This window comes from Triturus cristatus, chromosome 5_2 (assembly GCF_964204655.1).
Source record: "Triturus cristatus chromosome 5_2, aTriCri1.1, whole genome shotgun sequence".
Lineage (NCBI taxonomy): Eukaryota > Metazoa > Chordata > Amphibia > Caudata > Salamandridae > Triturus > Triturus cristatus.
The window spans coordinates 789,777,794-789,803,470 of record NC_140588.1 but is presented as its reverse complement, the minus strand read 5'-3'; the positions used below and the strand labels follow the sequence as shown (position 1 = coordinate 789,803,470).

General features: G+C 42.7%; 1 protein-coding gene across 10 annotated transcripts in view; it reads right to left on the bottom strand.

Moving 5' to 3' along the window:
• The window catches only part of CCDC160 (coiled-coil domain containing 160), a 252,281-nt gene that overhangs the window by 202,790 nt on the left and 23,814 nt on the right, over positions 1-25,677 (bottom strand). For 2 of the 10 annotated variants that reach the window (XM_085607901.1, XM_085607907.1), the window contains exons 2-3: positions 23,817-23,876; positions 23,539-23,650 (exon numbers count right to left, since the gene is read on the bottom strand). The exons of 6 other annotated variants lie outside the window; for them this stretch is intronic. The gene's annotated coding sequence lies outside the window, so the exon portion shown is untranslated. Of the gene's footprint in view, positions 1-22,565; positions 22,835-23,177; positions 23,252-23,353; positions 23,446-23,538; positions 23,651-23,816; positions 23,877-25,677 lie in introns of those variants that run through there. 2 more of the 10 variants (XR_014962216.1, XR_014962217.1) reach the window with 2 other exon arrangements.

Here is a 25,677-nt window from a genome sequence, read left to right as displayed (position 1 = left end):
ATTACTTGTAGTCTTGCCCTTTTGTACATGTAGGTTTGTTCAAGCGCACCATTTTTTCTTTTGTTTCTGCCCGTGTTTTTGGAATGTCGGCTTTTCTTCCTGTGTGGTCTTCTTGTTGATCCACACGCGTTAACCCGAAGGGGGTTCATTTAGGATTTCCGTAATGTTAATAAACTTAAATGTAAAAAAGCTTCGGGAATTTGCATCAAACGCGCTTTCTGAACAAAATATGTTTTACTATTCTCTGAGTTTCTCCTTTTTTTTGTTAAATGCTTTTTGTATTCATTTAGATTGAAATATCAGGTAGACTTGATTAAGCTATAGACGCTAGAGACCTAGGATTTGTTTTTAATTTCGGCTTCCCCACTTCGCTGCATTGTATGATATGGCGCAGTTTCACCTCCCAGTGTTTTACTTCATGTTAATGCAAACTTTGGGTCACCCAACCGGGAATAAATGTTGGTATTGAAAAGCATATGAGAAATGGGTTTCTGAGCATTTCTTTTCATAATGAATTTACTAAGCGTAAAACAGGACACAGAGTCAAGTTCTGTTCGAACCCCACTGATTGTTCGCTTCTTCAGGCTAACAACATAAGCTGCTCTCTGGACTGCTTGTCACACGTCGGTGAGCCTGGTTTGCTGTTTTTTTAAGACTGCGAGGTCAGATGCTATTGGCTGGGAGTCCCGGGATGAAGATCCCTGCAGCTGCCCATTTCCCAGAGTAAACAAGCTCTACTCTTCCCTCTTAATGCTATCGGCCTGTGTTTGCTACACAAGGTAAAAAAATCAGTTTGTCTTGTACATCTATTTTGCGAACGATCCTCACAGATGTATAAGTTCTGAGTTATAAGAAAATATGCGTCTTGAGATAGTGCAACACATTAATGAATAACTGGTGACCTTGGGTCTTTATGTCCAATGATAAACATTTGTCTGAAACAGTTTTTAATATAATTTCAGTGCATCCCTTTTTTACTGGCAACTGGCGTAGAAGCGCCGGTACTGCACACACCACATTTTTCTTGACTTGTGTGGTTTGTGAACTAGGTTGCGACACGTGGCTGAAGTTTGAACTAACATCAGCCAACAGCCATGCCACATAATTTCATGTTAGTGGAAACTGTCTGATATTCGAGTGTGGAAACAAACATGTTAGCGAGATAGCCCAAGGGGCTCAGGCCATGCTACAAATACCGAGGTTTCACAAGGAATTTAAAGAGGCAAACGTGATCCTTTAGTTTTTTCCAATGCTGCTGAAGTGAGTGTCATTCGGTTAGAGCTAACCAGCAAACTTTTTATGGAGTGTTAAGCACTCACTACATACATTTAATGTGATCTGCGGGTAGTACATTTGAATTTTGGGAAGGACAGTTCAGTCTTTCACCCTTAATAGCCTCTGCTATTGTAGTGAGGTTATGGATTCACTGCGTACATTGCTAAGTTAGCATAAGTTAGTACAAGCTTGGCTGCCATGTTGCCGCTTTTGCACACGTTTCTACACGCATTTGTTTTGCATGACTCCTCTGCCTGTGCTCACTCACATGAGAACCGTCTACACCTTTCACTTCTCTTGCTGTACTAGGAGGCTCTGTCTGCACAGCGTGCTCAAGGTAAAAAAACAACGAGCTTCGTTAATCTGCTGTTGGTCAGTCCCATGCATGTTAGACATAATACTGCCACAGGTGCACTACTGAAAATCCGGTGCTTTTAATATTGCATTGTAGGCATGTTAAGACACTCGAAGAAAACATTTTAGAGAAGACGAGCGGTGCTTGTCCGGAGATGTAAAGCTTTTACATCTAAACCTGGAGGTATGGGGTCCCCCTGACAAAGCCCAGAGGTCTTCTATAATTATTATAAACTAGTTCCTAGCACGGGGAGGGTGGCAAGGCTCATTAGGTCTTTTTTCCACTAGCTTTATACAATGATCTCCTCGTTCATATTTTATGGAATTGTACCAATGCTCACTATATTGAGTTTATGCATTTTGCGGCTAGTATTGGCTCGTGTACTGTATTATAGAGCACTTTAGTTAAAATAAACATTTTAAACTATACTGTGTCTCTGATTACCCACGTTGTGGACAAGTATGAGTGAGTTGGCGAAAGAGTGTTCTTGCTCCCGCGATTACTGAGAGAGTCCGAGTTACATGTTCTAGGATGTCTAATCATTGGTAGCTTCGCTGTATTACGGAGAACGAATGAGACACTATAGCTAGTCGGATACTAAGGTGGGTTGTTGGTACACCACTGTACACCGAGGTCCTGGTTTCCTGCACATAGTTCTGTATATGTGCAGAATCCCTGCAACACTATTTACAGCATGTTGAAAACAACACCGATATACCTGTAATAGAAAAAAAACTGGCAAAGCCAAAAGGTCTTGCTTATCAGCGATCTATTGGTTTTGTCAGTGATTTTTTAGGCAGGCTGTAGAACAGCGCGGCCACTGTGCAGCATGGTTGAAAGTGAATGTTAAAAAAAGGGCTATTACACTTTCAACGCTGGCCACGTCATAGCACTTTTTTTTCTTTTTTACTTTCAACCATGCTGCAAGGCAGCCATGCTGCTGCACAACATGGCTAGAAAAAAAAAACGGACAAAGTCAATAGATTTAGAGTAGGTGTCACCTATCGGCTTTGCCAATGCTTGTTCATTAAATTTACATAAAATATAAAACCTTTTGAACTACAAACAGTTTACCCTAAATATAAAAACTGAGTGTTGCTATGGCCTTCACTACAGCAAAGCCATAGCAAACTGCAATGTCCCGGGGGTCGGCACCCCAGGACATTGCTGGAACCAGCCCCTGGGGGGTGGCAGTGCCAGAGCTATGAAGGGCGCCCCTCCTTTGTTAAGTGCGCTCCGGGGAGGTGGTGGTCCCCGGGACCCCACAACAGACCCCTTCATTACTGTATTTGTGCCTCTGGGAGGTAGCGGTCACTGGGGCTACGTTGTGAGGCCAAAGCTCCCCTGTCTGAGCTGACCCCCGTATTTGTATACAACAGGGCCCTGGGGAGATTGCGGTCCCCGGGCTTTAAATAGCCCTAGGAGGGAGGCCCATGTGCCCCCCTCCTATATCTATTATATGCCCTCGGGACCTGGTCCACCCAGGGGACCCAGAGACCATGGTTTGGGGGTGAGGGTATTCCTACTCTGCTTCACCGAGTTCCCACAAGAAAGGGGGCAGAGTCCCATGATGGCTGCCAACACTTCCTGGTTGAAGTGATGGCAGCCACTGAGAGCAGTGCATTTACCTGCACAAGCTAGTCTTTTTTCGCGAAGGCTTCAGAATCAGAGATCTCACTATAATTTTCAACTTAAATGTCTCAACTACTACTAAACAGATTCACACCAAATAAGCAAAAGGCACTTCCTTGAACCAACATCTACCTCCCTAACAAATTTGGTGTAAGTTCCTTAATCGGTTCAGGCTGTAGGTGTGGCTGAAGGCTCCTATGGGAATGAACATTATAAAGGCACCCTTATTTAGCGCCCCAATTTCTCAGTCCCCTCTGCACGGATCACCAGCAAACTTTCCATGATACACAGAACCTACTTTGACACTTTTTTGGAACTTTTCATGAAGATTAGTCAAACGACGACAAAGTTATAGCCAAGTCAAAAATGCTTTTCCTATGGAAACACGATCTTAACTATAACTACTTACCGGTGTGTGTGTGTATATATATATATATATATATATATATATATATATATTCCTTTCAAGAATGTCCATGCAAGTAGAGGCGCACTCCTCCAGTCGGGGTAAAACAACCTTTATTTCTTGGAAGACAGGTTTACAGCTCTGACCTTCTTCCATCTGCCCGCCTACCTGTTTTACCCCGACTGGAGGAGTGCGCCTCTACTTGCATGGACATTCTTGAAAGGAATATATATATATATATATATATATATATATATATATATATATATATATATATATTCACTGAAAAAACCACAGAAAAAACCACAGGTCTCAGGGGCGTTATAGTTAGCTGGACTTTTCACTCGTACAAAACCATTGAAATTCCCCCGTTATAGTTAGTTCAGCTAACTATAACTCGTGCGCCCGCAATGCACTGCTGATGACTTCACATATTACATCACTCATGACATGGTCAGTGACATCACTCATGACATCACTCATGACATCTCAAACGACATCACTGATGACATCATCCAGTAAATGTGTGTTTTTCTGAAAATTACATATGTTTTATATATGTATATCTCAAGGTCGATGGAAGAATAAATGGGTATATAAGTGTCTAAATGGATGATTTGTTTTTGAACAATTGATTGTATAACTGACTGATTAAGTGTATCTTAGTGAATATATGGCTTAGTGAGTAATGTTTAAATGTGTAAATATCTGTATCAGTCTCTCACTTTGTGTATAAGTGGCTGCATGGGTTGGTGAGTAGCTACATGAGTGTCTATACAGGTTATTAGTTGTTTTTTTGAATATCAGTATGAGTGTCTGTGTGTCTGTGTGGTTCGGTGGGGGGTATTACGTAGTGCATAGGTGCATGAATGAGTGACTCACTATTTGTATGTGTTGAAGACAGCATGTGTGCAGGACTGTATGGGTGGATGAGTGTGTACATGGGTGTGTTAGTGAGTGAATGTCTGTCTCAATAGTGTCTTTAAGAGTAACTACATATGTTTTAAACTAGTATATGTGACTATTGGTGTATATAAGTGAGTATATGTGAGAGTGAGAGATTGACAGAGTTCCTGTATGAATAAGTATGTGTTTCTATAAGTGATTGTTTAAAAGACTAAGTATGTGTAAGTTTCTGTAGAAGTAAGTGTGGCGGTGGGTGTATAACTGTATATGCAAGTAAATGGATGTTTGATTCTTTATTAGCATGAGTTACTATGTGTGTGAGTAACTCTATGGATGAGTGGCGTTGTGTAACAGGATGTATAGGTGTATGAGTACATATGATGAGTGAGTACATGTATGAGTGACTGTATAGGACTGTTGGTGAATGAGTGGATGTGTATGTGGATCTTAGATTTACTGAATAGGTTGTTGTAACTGATATTGGTATGTCCATTGTTTTGAAAATTTTAGTTTCTATTTTTGAATGTGTGTATCAAAGGTTATATTAGGGTGAGAGGAGGTCTGCCACTATCACAAGGATGATGTCATCAGTGATGTCATGAGTGATGTCACTGACCATGTCATGAGTGATGTAATATGTGACGTCATCAGCAGTGCATTGCGGGCGCGCGAGTTATAGTTAGCTGAACTAACTATAACGGGGGAATTTCAATAGTTTTGTACGAGTGAAAAGTCCAGCTAACTATAACGCCCCTGAAACCTGTGGTTTTTTCAGTGAATTTCTAAGGTTTTTTAAATGCTAATTCCCAACTATAACGTGCCTGAAACCTATAGTTTTTTCAGTGAATTTCAAAGGTTTTTTAAATGCTAATTTCTAACTATGCCTACAGATATAGGACATGTGATGAAAGAAGAAAAAACGCACAGAAAGAAAAAAAGAAATGCAGAAAAAAGCAACAGAAGTCCTCAAAGACGAAGAAAAGTGCAGGAAGAAGGATAACGTGCAGAAAGAACAAACAGAAGAGCAGAAAGAAGCCTTGTTGCAAAATCATCCTGTACCCTCAACTTTTTCAGATAGATACTGGTGGTAACTGAGTCTGACTAACCAGTCCTAGAGCCAGTGCTATGTTAAAAGACACTCAGAATACAGTGAAAACACCTACATACACTAGGGAACACTATGCGTTGGGGTTCCCCTGTGATCAGCATGACCTCCTCTGTAAGCCCCTAGTGTATAATAGGGCAGGGTATTAAAACTACCTCAGGGCGTGTTTGCACACGTCACCTGAGGCCCCGTCCCCTCACTTCCCCACTGTGTAAACACGCCCTGTGGCCGTTTTACGTTCGGAGATTAAGTCCCCTTAAATCCTGAGGGTCCCTAGGGTCCAACTAGCCCACTAGATACCTCCAGTAAGCGCCACAGAGCTGCATTGCAGAGAGGTGTAAAAAGTGGCACGGCCTGGACCACCTTTCTGCAACGCAGCTCAGGGGCGCTTACTGGAAGCACCTGGTGGGCTAGTTAGCCCCCAGGGGCCCTCAGGATTGAAGGGGAATTATTTCCCCAACTTAAAACGCGCCATAGGGCGTGTTTGCACACGTCACCTCAGGCCCCGTCCCCTCCCTTCCCCACTGTGTAAACACGCCCTGTGGCCCTTTTTTTAAGTTGGGAGATTAAGTCCCCTTGAATCCTGAGGATCCCTAGGGGCAAAATAGCCCATTAGGTACGTCCAGTAAGCGCCATTGCAGAGAGGTGTAAAAAGGGGCACGGACTGCACCACCTCTCTGCAACGCAGAGCAGTGGCGCTTACTGGAAGCACCTGGTGGGCTAGTTAGCCCCCAGGGTCCCTCAGGATTGAAAGGGAATTATTTCCCCAACTTAAAACGCGCCACAGGGCGTGTTTGCCCATGTCACCTCAGGCCCCGTCCCCTCACTTCAACACTGACACTGTATAAACGCGCCCTTTGGCCGTTCTGAGTTGAGAGATTAAGTCCCCTTGAATCCTAAGGGTCCCTAGGGTCAAACTAGCCCACTAGGTACCTCCAGTAAGCGCCACAGAGCTGCGTTGCATAAAGGTGTAAAAAGGGGCGTGGCCTCAGAACACCTGTCTGCAACGCAGCTCCCTGGCGCATACTGGAGATACCTGTTGGGCTAGTTGGCCCTCAGGGACCCTCAGTATTGAAGAGGAATTAATTACCCAACTTACAACTGGCCAGGGGGCACGTTTGCAGAGTGCTGCAAGGAGGGGGCGTGGCCTCCGGCACGACGCCGGTCTTTTATTTATTTTATTTTTTTAAGACGGAGGGCTGTGTGGCCCCCCTTCTTTTTCTAATTTACTGGCCCTGGGGACCCCATCCCCCAGGGCCTGCACTGCACCCTAATTTTTTTTTGTTGAAAAAAACAAATTTGGCCCTCCCAAGGCCTTAATCGGCACCGGGGACCCCAACCCCCGGGTCATGGCCTTTTTAAAAAAAAAAATCTTTAGGAGGGGGCTGCGTTGCCCCCCTCCTCAGGCCACTTATGGCCCCGGGGACACCATCCCCCGGGGCCGGCCTTTGTTTTTTATTATTTAAAAAAAATATATATATTTATAGAAACACCTAGGACATGCTGGACAAACCGTATGTACCTATCACCATGACGATTTGCGTGATATTCATTAAAAGGCGACTATGCATAGAATGAATCCACATGGAATGTATTTACACTGCTAGTGAAGCTCTGACGTGTCTGACGCCCTACCGTGCCTAATCCCGGCGCCCCCACCGGTGGGTACTCTCCAAGTAGACACCCTTGTCGTTTATTTATACAAACATGGGTAGCTATTGACGGGCACATTTCATATACACGCACACCAAGCCATTCAAAGGGGATTCGACAAAAATTCGACCAAACTATGCAAGAAACCCCCCTCACGGTTAATAAAACACACATCCACCGCCGGATGTGTAATACTTTTTATTTTACTCTCTGGAAAGGAGACGAACCTCACTTTAGAGTCACAATGTATTGCATATTATATTTCACGCCCCGGTTCATCTTATATCACACTTTTTGGTGCATAGTTTATACCATATACTATATCTAGTTTTCATTTTCAATCGTGCTCTCAGGGCTATGTTCTATATAACACTGCGTCCACCTACCCTTTTCACGGGCATTACATTTTGCGATGGGGGGTGGAGGGTCAGGGGGTGTTTCTGCCAAGTGAGCCCGGAGTCACAGTCACAAACGGCCTCTTCTTCCTGAATGAAAGTGAGATTATGCTGCATACTTGTTCATATTTTAAGTAGTTCGCACAGACACACATTTTAAAAACAATAAAGTTCCTAATACCCACCTTCTCTGAACAGTTAGCTTGCTGCCCCATCCACCTCCTCTCTATCCTCTGTTGTCTGAATCCATGGACTAGCCTCCTCCCTTCTGCCATGCATGGTCTGATGGGCTGCCACTGCCCTCCATTTAGCATGATGTACCAGTCCACTCCTCCTGCCCTCCATTGCCCAATTATATGGCCCATCATTGACCTCCTGCTTAGCCTCTGTGCTTAGCTTGCTGCCCCTATTCTCCTTCCCCCTGCTCCATCCTTTTTGCCCACCATGTTCCATGGACCTGCCACTCCTATCTACTCTGAGTGTTCTGTTGAGCTGCCACTCCCCTCCCACCTGCCTAGCATGGTCAGATGACTGTAACCTGTCCCTGCACCTCCACCCTGCCTGTCCACATGCCATGCCCCTGTCCCCTTCATCCTGTCCTCCATGGTCCATTTTACTGCCACACCCTTCTGCCCTCCCTGGTCTGTTGTGTTGCAACTGCTCCTCCTCTGCCTGCCCCGCGCGGTCTGTTGTGAGGCCCCTTCCCCTGAACTCTCTTGTCTGTGCCCAGGTCCTGACCCTCCCTTCTATCCTCCATGGTCCTTTGTGCATGCCCCTGCACCCTCCTTCTTGCCCATCATAGCCATTGTGCTGCCACTAACCCTCCAGCTTGCCATGCATGGTCTTCTGTGCTGCCATGGCCCCTCCCACCTTCCCTGTGTGGTCAGCTAGCTGCCCCTGACCCCCTCCCACCTTCCCTCCATGGTCTGTGTGTATGCCATGATAGTCTCATTGTTGCTCTCCATGGTGTGTCTTGTTTCTAGTGCCCATCCTGCCTGACCTCCATGGTCATCTTGCTGCTCCTGCCCTGCCCCCTTGCCCCCAGCCCTCTGTTTCCATGTGCAGACCCCTATTCCCTCCCTCCTGGCTTGTCTGTTCCATTGTAATGCCCCTGATCCGTCCCTCCTTCCCTTTATGGTCTATTATGCTGCAGCTTTCTCTCCTGTCTGTCCATTATGGTCAGCTAGCTACCATTGCCTCTTTCCCCTCTGTTCTCTGTTGTCCATGTGCATGGTCCTGTCCCCTCCCTATTGCTTTCTATGGATTGTTGTGCTGCACTCCCGTCCCGCATGCGCTGTGTGGTGTATTGTGCTGCTGCAAACCCTGATGCCTGCCCTGTAGGGTCAGTTTGATGCACCTCTCCATGTCCCTCCTGTCCTCTGTTATCCGAGTCCATGTCCCTACCCCAATTCCTCCTGCCTACCGTGATCCAATGTACCATACTTGCGAACATTTTGAACATGGTAAGAGGGAGATTTTGAAAAAAACGGTGCTATTGATTTTCCCCTTTGAGTTACATTGAAAAAGAGGAGATTGTAGACAGGAGACAGATCAAATAAAGCCCATTTGAGCTTAAAAACATTGGACGTTTCCTGGCTGAAACGGGTCTGTTGGCATATATGGTTGTACTACCACTGCCTCTTCCTTCTGCCCACAATGGTCTATTATATTGCCACAGACTCTCTTGCCAGTCCTGTATTGTTGGTGTGTTGCCCCTGCCCCCCTTTCCACTGCCCTCCATAGTCTGTTGTGCTGCCATTGCCCTTCCTGCCTGCCCAGTGTGGTCAAATTGTTGCCTCTGCACTCTCCTACCTGCCTTCAATTTTCAGAGTCCGTGCCCCTGGCCTCTGCCTCTCAACAGTATCCCAATGAACAACTAGATTGCTAACATTCTATATTTATTACAAAAGTGTGGAATGCCTGACGTCATCTTGATGTGATCAAAACTGTAATACCTAGAGTATTTCCTTTAGAAATTACATATAGGAGAGGGTCTTATTTGCATCAAAATTATGGTTAGTGCTCTAAAAAACTAAAATGAGGATACATTTTCTGAGTTTTCAAATAGAGACAAAGAACTTTTAAATTATTTGTAATCTTTATGTTTTTTTATCCAGTTGACCACTTGATTAAAGGTTGCACCTAGGGGAGAGGATGTGGTGTTACTTCCAGAGCTGCAGACTTTGCAACTGGGGAACCAGGTTGGAGTTTCTGCTTCAGCTCAACATTCTGTGATTCTGGTCAAATCACTTAATCTCCCCATGTGTACAACCAAAATGAATTTGATCCTGTGTGATGTAACCAATGCTCATGTAAAGCACTCCAATACCTGACAAGTCTGCACTATATAAAACTGCAAATACACGAAAAATAAGTGTTTTGCACACTTCTGTCATTGGGCTAATTGTGGGCTACATCTGGGTGATATTTGGGCTACATTTGGGCTCTTTTGTCTCTGGTGGCCATCTTGGGAGACTTATTTGTTATGAAGTTTCCTAATTTCCTCATTTACTGCAGTCTCCTCGGTGGGAATACTTTCAGTTTTTTATTTTGATTCCATCAAGAAGACATTCAGATGTGTCACACATTTGCCATAAAATCTGAATGTTAGCACTCTAGTTGCTCATTAGATCACTGTAGTAAAACTACTGCTCACCAGGGAAGTCTGCTGCTGGTATTCAAAGTGCATGTTTCAGTCTGCATGTCAGAATTTGTTTATGCAATAGAAGAGGATTTGAGAAGTCAAAATGTGCCCTCATTTTTCTTTCTGCAGAACTAATCATAGTTTTTATGGCAAAATGAACCCCCTCATTTTGTTCCTTTGTAAATTAAATGTTTTAAGTGTTACCACTTTATTCCAATCAAGATGGCTTTAGGTGTGCCATACTTTTGTCATAAGTAAGACTGTTAGCGCTCTAGTTGTTCGTTAGAACACTCTGGGACATTATGTCATTGGGCTATACTTGGGCTACATCTGGGTGATATTTGGGCTACATTTGGGCTCTTTTGTCTCTGGTGGCCATTTTGGGAGACTTATTTGTTATGAAGGTTCCTAATTTCCTCATTTACTACAGTCTTCTCAGTAGGAAATACTTTCAGTTTTTTACTTTGATTCCATCAAGAAGGCATTCAGACGTGTCACACATTTGCCATAAATTCAGAATGTTAGCACTCTAGTTGCTTATTAGATCACTGTAGTAAAGCTACTGCTCGCCAGGGAAGTCTGCTGCTGGTATTGAAAGTGCATTTTTCAGTCTGCATGTCAGAATCTTTTAATGAAATAGAAGAGGATTTGAGAAGTCACTCAAAATGTGCCCTCATTTTTCTTTCTGCAGCACTAATCATACTTTCTATGGCAAAATGAACCCCCTCATTTTATTCCTTTTTAAATTAAATGTATTAAGAGTTACCACTTTATTCCAACCAAGATGGCTTAAGGTGTGCCATACGTTTGTCATAAGTAGGACTGTTAGCGCTCTAGTTGTTCTTTAGATCACTCTGGGAAGCTGCAGTAGAACACAAAGGAATCAACTGACAGTCTCTGCCCTTGTTGGATGTACATGTTTTACTGAGAATGTCAGACTTCATTCTCACATGACTGAGAAAGCTAATGTGAATTTACAGAAAATATGCTCTCAGTTTAGCTTATAGATCACCTTCCAAACCTCTGTGGGAAAAGCATGAGAAAATAGTTTTCTCTCAAACATGATTCATGATATCACAGCAGAAGGCTTTTTCACATGGTAAAATCACCTTAAAACACACCACAAGTCCTAAAATGAGTATGGTACCATCAACAAATGATTTATAATGTGACTAAAGTCTTAAAACCTTCTATTAACTGCAATGCTTTTTAATGAGGTGCTATCATGTATATTGGTCCCAAGATGGCTGCCAACACTTCTTGGATGAAGTGCTGACAGCCAATCAGATCTCACGAGGAGATGTGTGGTTAGGCTCCGCCCAGATATATATGTGATTTTACTTTTGATTTTCTCAGGAACTACTGAACAGATTGACACCATATATGCAAAAGGCACATGCCTGACCTGAGGACTACCTCTTTGCCAAATTTCAAGTAATTCTGTTCAGCCGTTCGGACTGTACCTTCGACTAAAGGTCCTATGGGAAAATGCATGGGGAAAACGCATTTTGGGACCCCCCCTTTTTCTCAGCCCCCGCTTGACGAATCACCCCGAGACTTTCAGGGTAGGAGCTTAGCGGAGCGCCCCATTAGTTTTGGAAATTTCACGAAGATAAGTCAACCGGCGCCAAAGTTATTCAAAATAGAATTTGCAGATTTCCTATGGGAACTCGGTCCTAACTATAACTATCTACTGGCGACCGCCAGTAGATTATATATATATCCTATAACTTTGTCGTCGTTAGACTAATCTCGATGAAAATTTCCAATATATATATATATATATATATATATATATATATATATCACAGTCACCAAATCAGCATTGTTTCACCAAAAAGTTGTGTGTGTGTGTGTATATATATACACACAAGGGTGTGTACACACACACACACAAACTACCTGGCAGCCTGACAGAGGAAGAGGGGAAGTCATTGCTAATACCTAGTCAAATAAGAGAAAGCAAAACAACAATTAGAACTGGTCAAGTATACATCCCACCTCCGAAACTGACATCCATGATTGGGTTCATAAAAATAATACACACCAGTTATGTGCGTTAAACAAGAAAGAGAAGTATTAACAATTGTATAATTTGTTTTTTAATATATCACTGTATGTAAGCTCTTAAACTAGATATCCCACAATGCTTCATAGTGGGCTAAGTGGGAATTCAGTATAAATAGAGAAACAAAAGAGGGACTCACTTAACCGCAAACAAGACTTCGTAGTCTAAATGCGTTGGTGATGGTGTGTGGCAATAGATGGCAACTAAATAAACACTGCTGTGTAATTAAGTCCTGGAGTGTGGAGTATAACCTTTTTTGGTGACAGATAGACAAACACACACACCATCCCACCCCCTTGGGCAAGGGTCATTCCCCAAATTTATTACCACAGGTTTTGGCTGTTTCCTGCCTCTTTTGGGGGCAAATAATTTTTTAGGCTAAATCAGCCCCCAGGGGGTGTGAAAAACCACTAGACACCAAGGATTTCATTGTATATGCATGCTGGGGAGTGGCCCTGGGGCAAGGGTCACTCACCAATTTTTAGAAGCATTGTTTGACAGCTTTCCACTCTTCTGGGAGCAGATCGGCCATTTTCTATGCCGATCTACCCCCAAGGGTGGCAGAAAACCACTAGCCACCAGGGATTTTATTGTATATGTATGCTGGGCAGCAGCCTTTTGTCCAAGGGTTGCTTCCCAGTATTGTCCACGCATGTCCTGAGGCTGGCGTTTGGCTGATGGTGTGTTTGAACTGGGGATATTGCTGGTCGTGCGGGTGGATTTGTTTCTGACTGGAGATGTGGGTGGCTGGCAATTGGACAGTCGTGTGTGTGAACTGTAGTTTGGCTCTGTAAGGGTCACTCCCCTCTGGGGTGTCAAGTTCTTGCCTTTACTTTGTGGCGCCCTTTGGGGGTAGATCAGAAGTTTGTGATGCCGACCTGCCCCCAGGGGCAGACTTCATAGTGTTTTATAATGCTAACTGTTTTATTCTTGTCATCATTTGAATCTGTGATCTTAATGTTTTATTTTTCCTTTATTGCAGTGCAACTTTCGATTTCCTTGTTGGCGACTCCTGCTTGCGGTTTGGGCACGCACTAATAGAGGTGCAGATTTAGTGGTTGCATGCATTTGGTAAGGAACGTTTTTGTAATAATTACTTCAAATAAGTATCATTACCATGTGTGAATTTTATTTTTCTTAAACAGTTGTAATACCTGTAGCATTTTTAGCGTATGGTTTATTTATTTCTTCAAATTCACGATTGGATTTGTGAAAGATCCATGTTGTTTTGTCGTGTGTATTTTATTTTTTCCTTTCTAGTGGGACATTGTTGGCGAGTGCTGTGGCCATGCAGAGGAGGTGCAGTTGATCCTCAGTCTAGCTGTCTGTGGCAAGTTAGAGGTATATTTTAAGAGTATCAAGTTCATTGTGTGGATTGCAGCGAGTTATTTTCCAGATAATTGTGTCATAATTATATTTACTGTTTGACACAGCTGAGTTGGAGTTTGATACAGTGTTGTCTTGTTGGTTGTGTTAGTTTTATAAATAAGCATTATGGCTGCCTGCAAGCTGATCGTCCAGCAGGTTGTATGTAGGCTGTAATCTGCTTCTGAACATGGTTCTGAGACTGACTCTGCATCTGAGACAGAGGACCAAGTTTAAGAATCTGGTAGTTAATTTTCTGTTCAGGAGGAATCATCTGATGATTAATCCACTATCAGTACTGATGGAAGTGCCTCTTTTAGAGGAGGATGATGATATGCTGGTTGTGCAGCACGAGCAAGCTGGACTGCCACCAGGGGCTGGAAGGCATTACACTGAGAATGCTGAACCCTGGGTTTCCCCTAATATGGTGCAGCCTGATTTGCCTACCTTTAGTGGTGTTTCAGGGTGTAGAGTCAATCCATAGAACTTTCTACCTATCAGTTGCTTCAAACTGTTTATTGATGATGTGTGTTAGGATGATATTGTTGAGCAGACTAATTTGTATGCAGAACAGTTTTTTGAGTGACAAGTGCCACACTTATGAACCACTCCAGAGCTACCCGGTGGACTCCCACAAATCTCCATGAGATTAGCAAGTTCTGGGGTTTAACTTTCCTATTGGGATTGATAAGGAAGCCATCCCTGTCTTTACATGTGTCTACTAGTCCCTCGATGGCAACTGCTATAGTGCCAGCACCTACTATTCGAGATCAGTATTTGCTTCTGCAGTGGATGCTACATTTTGTGGAAAAATGCTACAGCATTGCCACGTGATGACCCGGATTCCGACCGGCTCTTCAGGATTTGGCCTGTCCTTGACCATTTCATAAATCATTTCTCAGAAATGTATGTTCCAGGGAAAGATACATCTGTGGACAAGTCTCTGGTCTTGTTTAAGGGGCGTTTGGTTTTCAAACAATACATTCCCAGCCAAACAGCGCGTTATGGTATTAAACTATATATGCTTTGTGAAAGTGCCATTGGATATGCATATTTCAAGGTGTACACTTGTTGGGATTCTTCAATTGACCCCGCTGGCTGTCCTTCCACTTGGAGTCAGTGAGAAAATTGCATGTGATCTTTTACACAAAGTTCACTATTTATACGTGGACAATTTCTTTGCAGGTGTGTAATTATTTACAGACTTGTTCAGAGTGTGCACTGTGTCATTTGGCACAATCGTCTCTAACCGTAAAGGTTACCCTAAAGAGCTGTGTGTAAAACACTTGAAAGGGAACAGAGCTGTGCTTTGTGTAGTAATTAATTTTTGCTGTGAAATGTTCACACAGAAGAGATGTCCACATGCTGACAACTTATCCTGATGAAAGTAAAGCGCCTGAGACTGTTTGGGGTCGGGTTGCAGAAGTGAGCATACCAGTATGCATTCTAGAATACAACAAGCACATGAGTGGTGTAGATAGAGTAGATCAAAGGCTGAAGCCTTACAATGCTGCTCGAAAGTCGTATATGTGGTACAAGAAGTAGACTAATTCATTTAGCATCCTTCAAAGCTTACGTTGTTTTCAAGAATCGTTCTCCAGACTCCAAGATGACTTTTGAACAGTTTCAGCAGTTTGTAATAGACAGCATTATTGTAACTGAGTAGGCAAGTGTTCCTATTGTTGGAGATTAAAGAGTCTGTGTCCGAAAATAAGTATGAAAGAGGATCATATGCACTGCCCAGAGTGGCTTCTAATCCCGGCCTATGTGTGCCCACATCATTTAAATTGTACCATACACAGCTCAAATATTGGGAGCAGCCATGAGAGTAAAAGTGAACTGACTGGTATGTATTGTTTTTTTTCCCCATTTCAATAACTGGTTGGAAGTAGAACGATGTGCTTATTTACACCTGTTGTGTATGCAGTCATAGTTGGTATTTCATAGTGTACCAATAGCTTGGTTCTTTCTATTAGAAAATAATTTGCTCTTTTTTAGTTGGATGTTTTCTCCTCTCTGTGCTTTGAGTGTGTTTAATCTGTTCATTATGGGAGTGTTTTAGAAATGAAAGTGGTGTGGAGCTTCAGCATGTGGACTGGTGTTTAGCTGCTGCAAGTATGGGTGTGTGTACACGTACGTACACACACGTACACACACACACACACACACACACACGTCTGAATTGGCATCTGGCTGGCAGTGTGTGTGGCTGATGTCTGGAGAGCAGTGCGTGTGAACTGAACTGGCATTTGGCTTGCATTGTGTGTGTGTAGTGACTTTCTGCTGGTCACACACACACAGGCAGCCAAACGCCAGTCCACACACTCAGCCAGCATCGATGCAATGTGATTGTTGTGTCAGTCCTGTGGACGTATGAAAGTGATAGGCCCTTGAATGGCTCGGTCTGTTGAAGCGAGTGTTGCAAAGTGCTGAGCCAGGGGCTGGCAGTGAGAATAGTTTTGTGTGCGTGACGCATGAAAGGTGTGTGAATGGCCTTTAAAGCGGTTGGTGCATTGTCGTGACTTTACAGCTCATGATCTGCGAGTCACTAGTTCAGTATTGAAATATTATAATTATCTTATTAACTGGATTTCTAAGTTTTAATTTTTGTGAAATCTTTTGTTAATAAAATTACATTTGGACCTTTTTACTCAATCTCATGCCAAATCCAACCACTATGTGTCTGTACTGGAGTAAAAAATGGCGGTCAGTGATAGCTGGCTTTTCTGTATCTCTACCATTTACATTGTTTCTAGGGAAAATATACCAATGCCAGATATTTTCATAAACTAGACACCAGGAGGACTCCAGGGTGTCTTGCGTGGATCCCTCAAAGTTTTCTTACCCAGAATCAATTGAAATCATCAACATAGGCTAAAAACACACATTTTCTTCAAATTCTATGTACCAAACCCTATTTTGCGATTCTGTACCCTATTACCGAATCGCAAAATGGGTTAGAGATTTGGTATTACGAAGGGGCGCCTTAAGGGTGACCCTTCTTAATAGCGACTTGCAGTGGTATGTGTGAATATTTTGCCACCGAAAACCAGTCATAAAACATTTGCATTATACCGCCTACTTCAAGTAGGTGGTAAACTGTTTGCAAACGGGAAGGGTCCACAAGGGACCCCGTCCACGTTGGGAATGTTTGTGAAAACGTTTTTGTTTGGCCTTTTATTTTTAAGGAGCAGGAACGGACCACTGCCTACTCCTAAAAAATGAAAATAAATATTAAATTTTTTAAGGCGCCTCCTGTTTTCCTTGAAGGAAAAACAGCTGTATTTCAAGAACAAAAAACGTTGCTTTATTTAAAGGCAAACACAGATATGATGTTCTGCTGTCCTGAGCAGGCCAACATCCCTGTGTTTTTAGCGATTCGCAATGGGTTGCAAACTCCGACCTACCTCAAGAATATTAATAAGACAGGTCAATTGCGACCCACTGGGAATCGCAAACAGAGTAAAACACTCTGTTGTACATAGCCGTTTGCAATTTCCTGAAAGCGAATCGTAAAAATTTGCTATTAGGAAATCGCAAACAAAGTCTATGTACATCTGGCCCCAAGTCTATCAGTTCTTGCACAGTTAACTACACTGATCTCTCCACCATTAGGTTTATATTATAATACACAGCCTGTTGTAAATATTCTAAACACGTTGCAGCTCAGTGACCCTATTCAAGTGGGAGTTGGGTCTTGTTTAAAAGGTGTGTTGTTTCTATCAATCTCTCTTCAACCCTTTATACTCTCTTAAAAACATCTAGCCACAAATGATATTGGTTTACACACAAAGTACAGCAAAGCTTGAGATGTGAGGTTACTGTAACTAAAAGGCTACATGTTGTGGTATGGTACAACCATGCATTAGGGGCGGCTGGTGTTACTAGGTGTTTGGGCTTATTAAAGACAATCCGTGATTCTTGCGGTTTTCACTAAAGAGGCAGACAGGGTATCACTTCAGTCCCAGTGCTGGCTCTCTCCTAGGTTCTTTCCAATAGCCCAGCATAAAGATCTTATCCAGTTCACTAGAAACCAATAATTATCTCCCTCAAGCACGTCGACTATATATTGAAAATTAAAGTTGTTTTTTTACATTCTGCCACCTGAAAAAAGACTACATTTAAGATGTAGCTGCACTCGTTACCATGTTAGTCAGAAGTACGCTCTCTGCAAACAGCTGTGTTTGGGGGCACAGGCTTTGTGTGGTGTTTATAATTTTTCAGATACCCTTCTTTGTTTCTGCTGCACTTCTACTATACTGATAAAGTAATTTTGTATTCATATTTTACCCATGAAAACGACATCCATATTCTTAACTAACAGTTAATTAGCACAAAACGTCTAGTAATCTCCATCCTCGTGGTCATCATCAAGAGGACCAGTCTGGTTTGTGTGTTTGTCTTCTTCGAACACCGCTTATGAGTATGAATGACTAGGTAGATATGCTAAGAGCAGACCACAGTATATTGTCACTATCAATTTCGTTAAATTCTATGAATACGGCCTCCTGGTCGCTAAATGGCAGGGAGGCTACCTTCCACTCGACATCTGGAAGATGCTTCTGGAATAACGCTGCCATTAATGGGGTGCAGGAGCTACTGACCGATACCCTTAGGGAAATAGAAGAGTGGAACGGAAATGAAATAGTTTGTTTTGAGGAATTCATGATAAAGATTTTATTGAATGCTAAAAAAACTGTCCCCCCTAGGAAAAAAGGAGAGGTAGTTTCTCTAACTCTCCGTAATCTGAATAGGGAATTAAACAAACTAATCCGTGCACAGTATGTCGAAAGGGTACTGGAACGTGGGAAAGATATCGCTAGGTTAAGAAGAAAGAGAAGCAGACTTAAGCTAAAAATTAAAAGGGACAGGGAGGATGAAGTATGGATTAAATTAAGGGAATCTGCTGCTTATGGCAACATTAAAGATTTTTGGGCAATAATCGGGAAAGGATGTGTTACTCGCCACTCCCCTACTCCCATAGCTATACCGGAAGATCTATGGTCCTCTCATATCCGAGAATTATATGCAGGGAATGGGACCACAGGTGTGGATAACTTCATGTACGCTGCCCCTGATGACTCGGTCTTCTTTCCCTCTGAGAAGGAAATCGAGTTGGCTATAAAAAATATGCGATCCTCTGGGGCTATGGGACCGGATGAGCTTCCGATGACGGTCCTAAAACAAGACCCTTCAACCTGGAGTAAAATCTTGTACCCCCTGTTTAGGGCATGCCATCTTTCTAAACGTGTCCCTGCATCGTGGAGAGGAAGCATTCTGGTCCCTATCTTCAAAAAGGGAACAAGGGACAGTCCCAGTAACTATCGCATGATTGCGCTCCTCGACTCCATCGGAAAGGTCTTTGCGAAATGCCTCCTGAGATCTCTTTCTGATTGGGTCGAGGAGCGCAACATCTTGCCGTTGGAACAGACTGGCTTCCGAAGGGAACATGGCACTCTGGACAACCTGACTGCCCTTCAGGTTATTACTGATAAATATGTCCAGGTGAGAGGGGGTGTTGTATACGCCGCCTTCATTGATTTCTCCACAGCATTCGATAAAGTAGATCGGGGAACGCTGTGGAGAAAATTGGCGAGGATGGGTGTCCCTACTCCCCTGCTGGAATTGGTGCGGGCTCTGCACACTGAGACCTGGTGCAGGGTCTTAATGGGGGGCGAAAGGGGGCTGTCGGCCAAAATACCATCTCAGAATGGCCTTAAACAGGGCTGCTTATTGGCGCCCCTGTTGTTTTCCCTATACACAACTGACCTCCCTGCAGCTGTGTCCCATAGTGAGGGGATCGCACCGTTGATAGGAGGGGTGCCAATAGCCTGTCTGATGTATGCCGATGATGTGTTATTGCTTGACTTAACTCCCATGGGTCTGGCTAATCGACTTCAGGCTCTTCAGGACTTTGCTGGGGAGCATCATATGAAGATCAATATTAATAAAAGTAAAGTGATGTGTATCGCTGGTAGGAAGAAATGCCGCTCGACAAATTTTGGTTGGGCTATCGGAGGGCTTAGATTGGAGGTCGTAACTTGTTATACCTTTTTAGGGAAAATATTCTCGGTCAATATGAGCGAGAATTCTCATATAGAGCATTGCTCCCGCAAAGCTCTTGCCCAAGGCAATGGGTTAAAGTCCCTATACCTGGCAACGGGGAAAAGACATTTTTCTAGCCTTCTAGAAGTATTTAGAGCTAAAATCCCCGCAACCATCTTGTATGGTATAGAAATAATTGAGATAAAATATTGGGACTTTTGCCACAAGACTGAGGGAAAACTCCTAAGATCCCTCTCGAATCTTAACAATGCCTGTCCACTGGCTGCTTGCAGGCTGGATTTTGGACTCAGGAGTGCCTGGGTTCAGGGGCTGTGTGCCTTAATAAGGTGGGTAGCCAGCTTAGCCAGAGCGAGAGAAGGAACCCTGCGAGTTTTACTCAAAAATGAACTTTTGGGCAATTTTAAGGAGTTCTCTAAACTTGTTAATAATTTTAGAAGGGCTGTGAAAATCCTTAGACTGGATGAAAGCGCTCTTTTCTCCTATTCTCCCACGCAGTTAAAGCAGGTTCTCAGGGAGGCTTCGTGGGAGTATTGTTTTCTATCCGACAAAGAAACAGTTGGAGATAAAAGGAATGTGGAGCTGCTGATCTCCTCCTATAGGTTGAAACAGCCCCAACCGTATGCCCTGTGGAACCTGCCACATGGGATACGTAGGTTTTGGTTTCTATTACGTTATGACTTAATCCCTCTTAACGTGTTGCTGTCTAAATGGCATGGCACTTCACCGTTGTGCAATCTATGTAAATTAAATAATCAGGACTGTATGCATGTACTTTTGATTTGTCCTATGTTACGTAGCTTGCGCAAGCGATGGCTTAAAGTAATTTGTCTTCGCCTCAGCATTGTCACTTTACAAGATTTTCTTCATGCACTTTATTGCCCACCAAATGAAATGTTCTGTGCTTATGTTTTTAACTTTTTTAAAGGATTTTTAGCTATTTATTAAATTCTCTGGAAGATTGTGCCGGCCCGGCCTTGTGGGACTGATGGCTTGCAGTGTACCTATTACGGTTCGAATACTATGTTTTTATAATTCTTGTACTTGTGATGACTGTGTTGTTTTGTCTGTACATGTTTATGTGGCCCTCTTTGAGAGCCAAAACATAATAAATAAATTTGATTTGGGAGTTGGGTCTTGTTTAAAAGGTGTGTTGTTTCTATCAATCTCTCTTCAACCCTTTATACTCTCTTAAAAACATCTAGCCACAAATGATATTGGTTTACACACAAAGTACAGCAAAGCTTGAGATGTGAGGTTACTGTAACTAAAAGGCTACATGTTGTGGTATGGTACAACCATGCATTAGGGGCGGCTGGTGTTACTAGGTGTTTGGGCTTATTAAAGACAATCCGTGATTCTTGCGGTTTTCACTAAAGAGGCAGACAGGGTATCACTTCAGTCCCAGTGCTGGCTCTCTCCTAGGTTCTTTCCAATAGCCCAGCATAAAGATCTTATCCAGTTCACTAGAAACCAATAATTATCTCCCTCAAGCACGTCGACTATATATTGAAAATTAAAGTTGTTTTTTTACATTCTGCCACCTGAAAAAAGACTACATTTAAGATGTAGCTGCACTCGTTACCATGTTAGTCAGAAGTACGCTCTCTGCAAACAGCTGTGTTTGGGGGCACAGGCTTTGTGTGGTGTTTATAATTTTTCAGATACCCTTCTTTGTTTCTGCTGCACTTCTACTATACTGATAAAGTAATTTTGTATTCATATTTTACCCATGAAAACGACATCCATATTCTTAACTAACAGTTAATTAGCACAAAACGTCTAGTAATCTCCATCCTCGTGGTCATCATCAAGAGGACCAGTCTGGTTTGTGTGTTTGTCTTCTTCGAACACCGCTTATGAGTATGAATGACTAGGTAGATATGCTAAGAGCAGACGGTGATGTATAGATTTTAGGCACCATAATGGACAGTTGTGATGAAATGAAGACTAGAGAGAATAGATGACTCAGACTGAAATAAAACTGATAATATAGGCTAGACATTGTGGAAGATAAATCAATACAAAATAAACAAGCTTTGGGAAAGCCAATAGGTCCCACCTATGTGAGATCTATTGCCTTTGTTGGCGTGCAGTGCAGTAGTGTGGGATTGTGTGGCATGGAGTGACATTGTGTAGCGTGGAGTGACATTCTGTATGGTGGAGTAGAGTTGCATTGTGTGGTGTGTAGTGGTATTGAGCAGTTTGCACGGATAGATGTAGATGTTGCTACCATTAGTAAGCATAGAAAGGTGGTGTTTGACCCCTGGGTGCTGCAGTTGGGCTCTGGTATCTTTTTCTTCCTGCAGTGTTATCTAGCACCTGAAAAACATATTTTATTTTATGTATTTACAGTTTACTGAAAGGCATCAGCAAGCTTTACTCACGGATTGTAAAAATTCAAAGGGTCAATGTACATTTACTGCAACTGTAAGATGTCACTTTTAAATTAGCGAAGAGAGAGATCAGATCAGCAAAAAGTGAACGAGATAATGGAGGGGGCGATTGCTTTGAGCACAAAAGAAGAGGCCCTCTACAATGAAGATAAAGTTCCTTAAAGTAGAGAAAAACAATCAATGTACAGATTTAGGCAACCGTTCAAATAATGATAGTTAGTGCTGATGAATGAGCAATAAAAATCAGAAAGAACCAAGGCTACAAACTATTTAGCAAAAATACAAAAATAGCATTTATTGGATTCTTAACAATTGAATAACCTGTGATATGCATACATTAACTTTCATGTCCTTCAATCACACTCCCATGTACACCAAATACAGATTAAAAACATTATTGGAGAGATGACCTTTTACACAACAATAATGCATTGACACAATGTATAAAAAGAAGATTCGATTGAAAACTAAGTGGCACAAAATCAAGTGACTGGTGGTGTTCTACGCGTGTTTCGGCACAACAAGGGTGCCTTCGTCAGGAAGAGGGCCACAGTAGGAACAATTGATGAATCTGTGAATGAAAGTTGTTTCCTTATCAATATGGGAGGTCCTTTCTGAGAATTCAATTAACAATAAATTACAATAAGAGACATTTGCATTGAATAATATAGGAAAGTGACAAAGCGGAGCAAGAAGATGACACGGAATGATTATTTCAGCAGTGTATAGCAAGGTTTGTAGTATGAAATTGGATTTATAGACGTAATTTGTGACAGAGTTTGTGATGAAGAAGAACCCAGTGTGAATAATAAGAAAGAGGAATTTTAGTATATACATAAAATGGGGACCCCCTATTCGTGACGTAATCACATGCTCAGCTTTTAGTGATAAAAATGCTCAGTCTGGGGTTTTACCTACTAATGGTGATTATGTAGAAACCAGTCCTGTTTGACGGTCAATAGAAGTAATACGGTACTTGATATATAATCTAGACATGAAAAAATAAAAAAGGAAGACACATGAAGATAGTGCTTAATTGTCCTTACATTGTAGAGAGAACAAGAGTTCTAGATATCTAGCTGATGTTTACCTCGATTGCCAAAGGCTTAAATTAAGATGAGACGCAGAAATACACTGTCGATTTGTCATTTAAGTGCGTCCTCTGGTGAGTCCAAAGTATTGCTAAAAAAGGAAGAAACTCTTGTATAAATAAGCAGATCTATTTAAATGTATATGGCGATACTTAGAGATCCGATAGGCTATTTTCATATGTACCTGTGTGCCAGATCTGGCAATGGGGTTAGCTATCGTCGTCGCAGATAAAGTCAAGCTAAAGTGGTGATGTTCATAGTGTAATAACTTAGATATCACGTCTTTATTTCCAATGCTGAAAAATAGAATCGCAAAGATATATGATGATTAGTTAAAACTTGAGGAATAGATTAGGTACTATATTAACAGCACATAGTAGCGAATGAATGCTACTAAAGGTTGGTAACCTAAGGTTTGTTAATACTGGGTATAAAAATTGTCAGACGAGACACGGCACTTACTTAGATATAATGCGATTATAAGGGCCTGGATGTGATCCTTGTTGACAGAGACCAGGATTACTGTAATGTGAACAGAGGAGACACAATGGAAGATAGATAGCTATAAATGAAACATACGTTTATTCTAACATGAAATAAGAATCACAGCTTTTGTGATGAAAAATAGCATCAGGCCCTCAAATGCCACGCCATTAGGGTAACAAGAGAGTATGAATTGAATTTAGAGCTAGATGATGCCATATAGAGCTTTACGTAAGGATATGCGGGCGCGCGATGCGTAAATATAGTGTGAGCAAGTTTAAAGGTAATTCGTGCCTTATGGTATCTACAGCGTTACAACAAACAAATGATGGACGGAATGCTGACAATGCAGACATTCTCCCCCAGTCAAGAGATCTGGGTTAAATCCATCGTTCTTTTGCCCACTACACCACCCCAGTTTAGACATGGCCATATGCAAATCAGTCTTGACCCTGTGCCTCATGGGAACAGTCCAGCCCGAACTGCCAAGCCATGTCTTCCCTGGACCGGAATCAAGCATCCTAGGACCGGTTTCTGGCTATCAGCCGTCATCAGCCAGGATAGCTTGACTCCAGTGGCGTAGTGAGCACGGGTCCCACGTCTGGGAATACCCATCCCACTTAGGGCGAAAAGCGTTGGGCAAAAGAACGATGGATTTAACCCAGATCTCTTGACTGGGGGAGAATGTCTGCATTGTCAGCATTCCGTCCATCATTTGTTTGTTGTAACGCTTTTCGCCCTAAGTGGGATGGGTATTCCCAGACGTGGGACCCGTGCTCACTACGCCACTGGAGTCAAGCTATCCTGGCTGATGACGGCTGATAGCCAGAAACCGGTCCTAGGATGCTTGATTCCGGTCCAGGGAAGACATGGCTTGGCAGTTCGGGCTGGACTGTTCCCATGAGGCACAGGGTCAAGACTGATTTGCATATGGCCATGTCTAAACTGGGGTGGTGTAGTGGGCAAAAGAACGATGGATTTAACCCAGATCTCTTGACTGGGGGAGAATGTCTGCATTGTCAGCATTCCGTCCATCATTTGTTTGTTGTAACGCTTATGGTATCTACAGGCGGGAATATGTGGGCAATGAAATTGAAAGCGTGGTAGGTGCAAAATAGAAACACTTTGAAAGATATTTAGTGCTTTATAGCGCCACAGAGCGTGAATATGTTTGCGAAGAGTACACAAGCATGATTTAAACTAAAGTACAGCTTCAGCACGTACTTACATTTCGGCTGTTCCAGAGCCTCCGCATATGGGGTTCCTTCTCTCAGTGAGTCTGCCTGGAAACTAAGCCGGGCGGGAGCTAATAGTCTAGTTTTGACTTTCAGCCAATAAGCCATGTGGTTAATCTGGTCAATCGCCAAGGTCCCTCAACATAACTTTATTGAGGCGATGTTAAAGACATGTATGCGAATAACGATACTAAACTTGGCACAGTGATCTGATTTATGTACCATCTTAGAGACGATGAAAATTATCTAATTTGTATTATATTAAGGAATGTGTGACACTCTACAGGGGGCAGTATACATGCGAACGAAGCTGTAATGAAATAATGTTACAACCGTCAAGCAGCGGAGAATAGTGATACAGACATAGTTTGTTACAGTGTGGCACACATGATGAGAGATGGCTACATTATTTTGTGCGAAGGAACCCTGTGGCGAACAATGATCTAAACAATGGGGAACAGTATAAGGCGATGGCTAAGGAGGCCACGAGCAGGTACATAACCTACACATGCATGACGCTAGGGAAAGGACCCTATAGCAAACGGGGATATAAGCAATGGGGAACAGTGTAAGGTGATGGCTAACAAAGCCCCTACACATACATG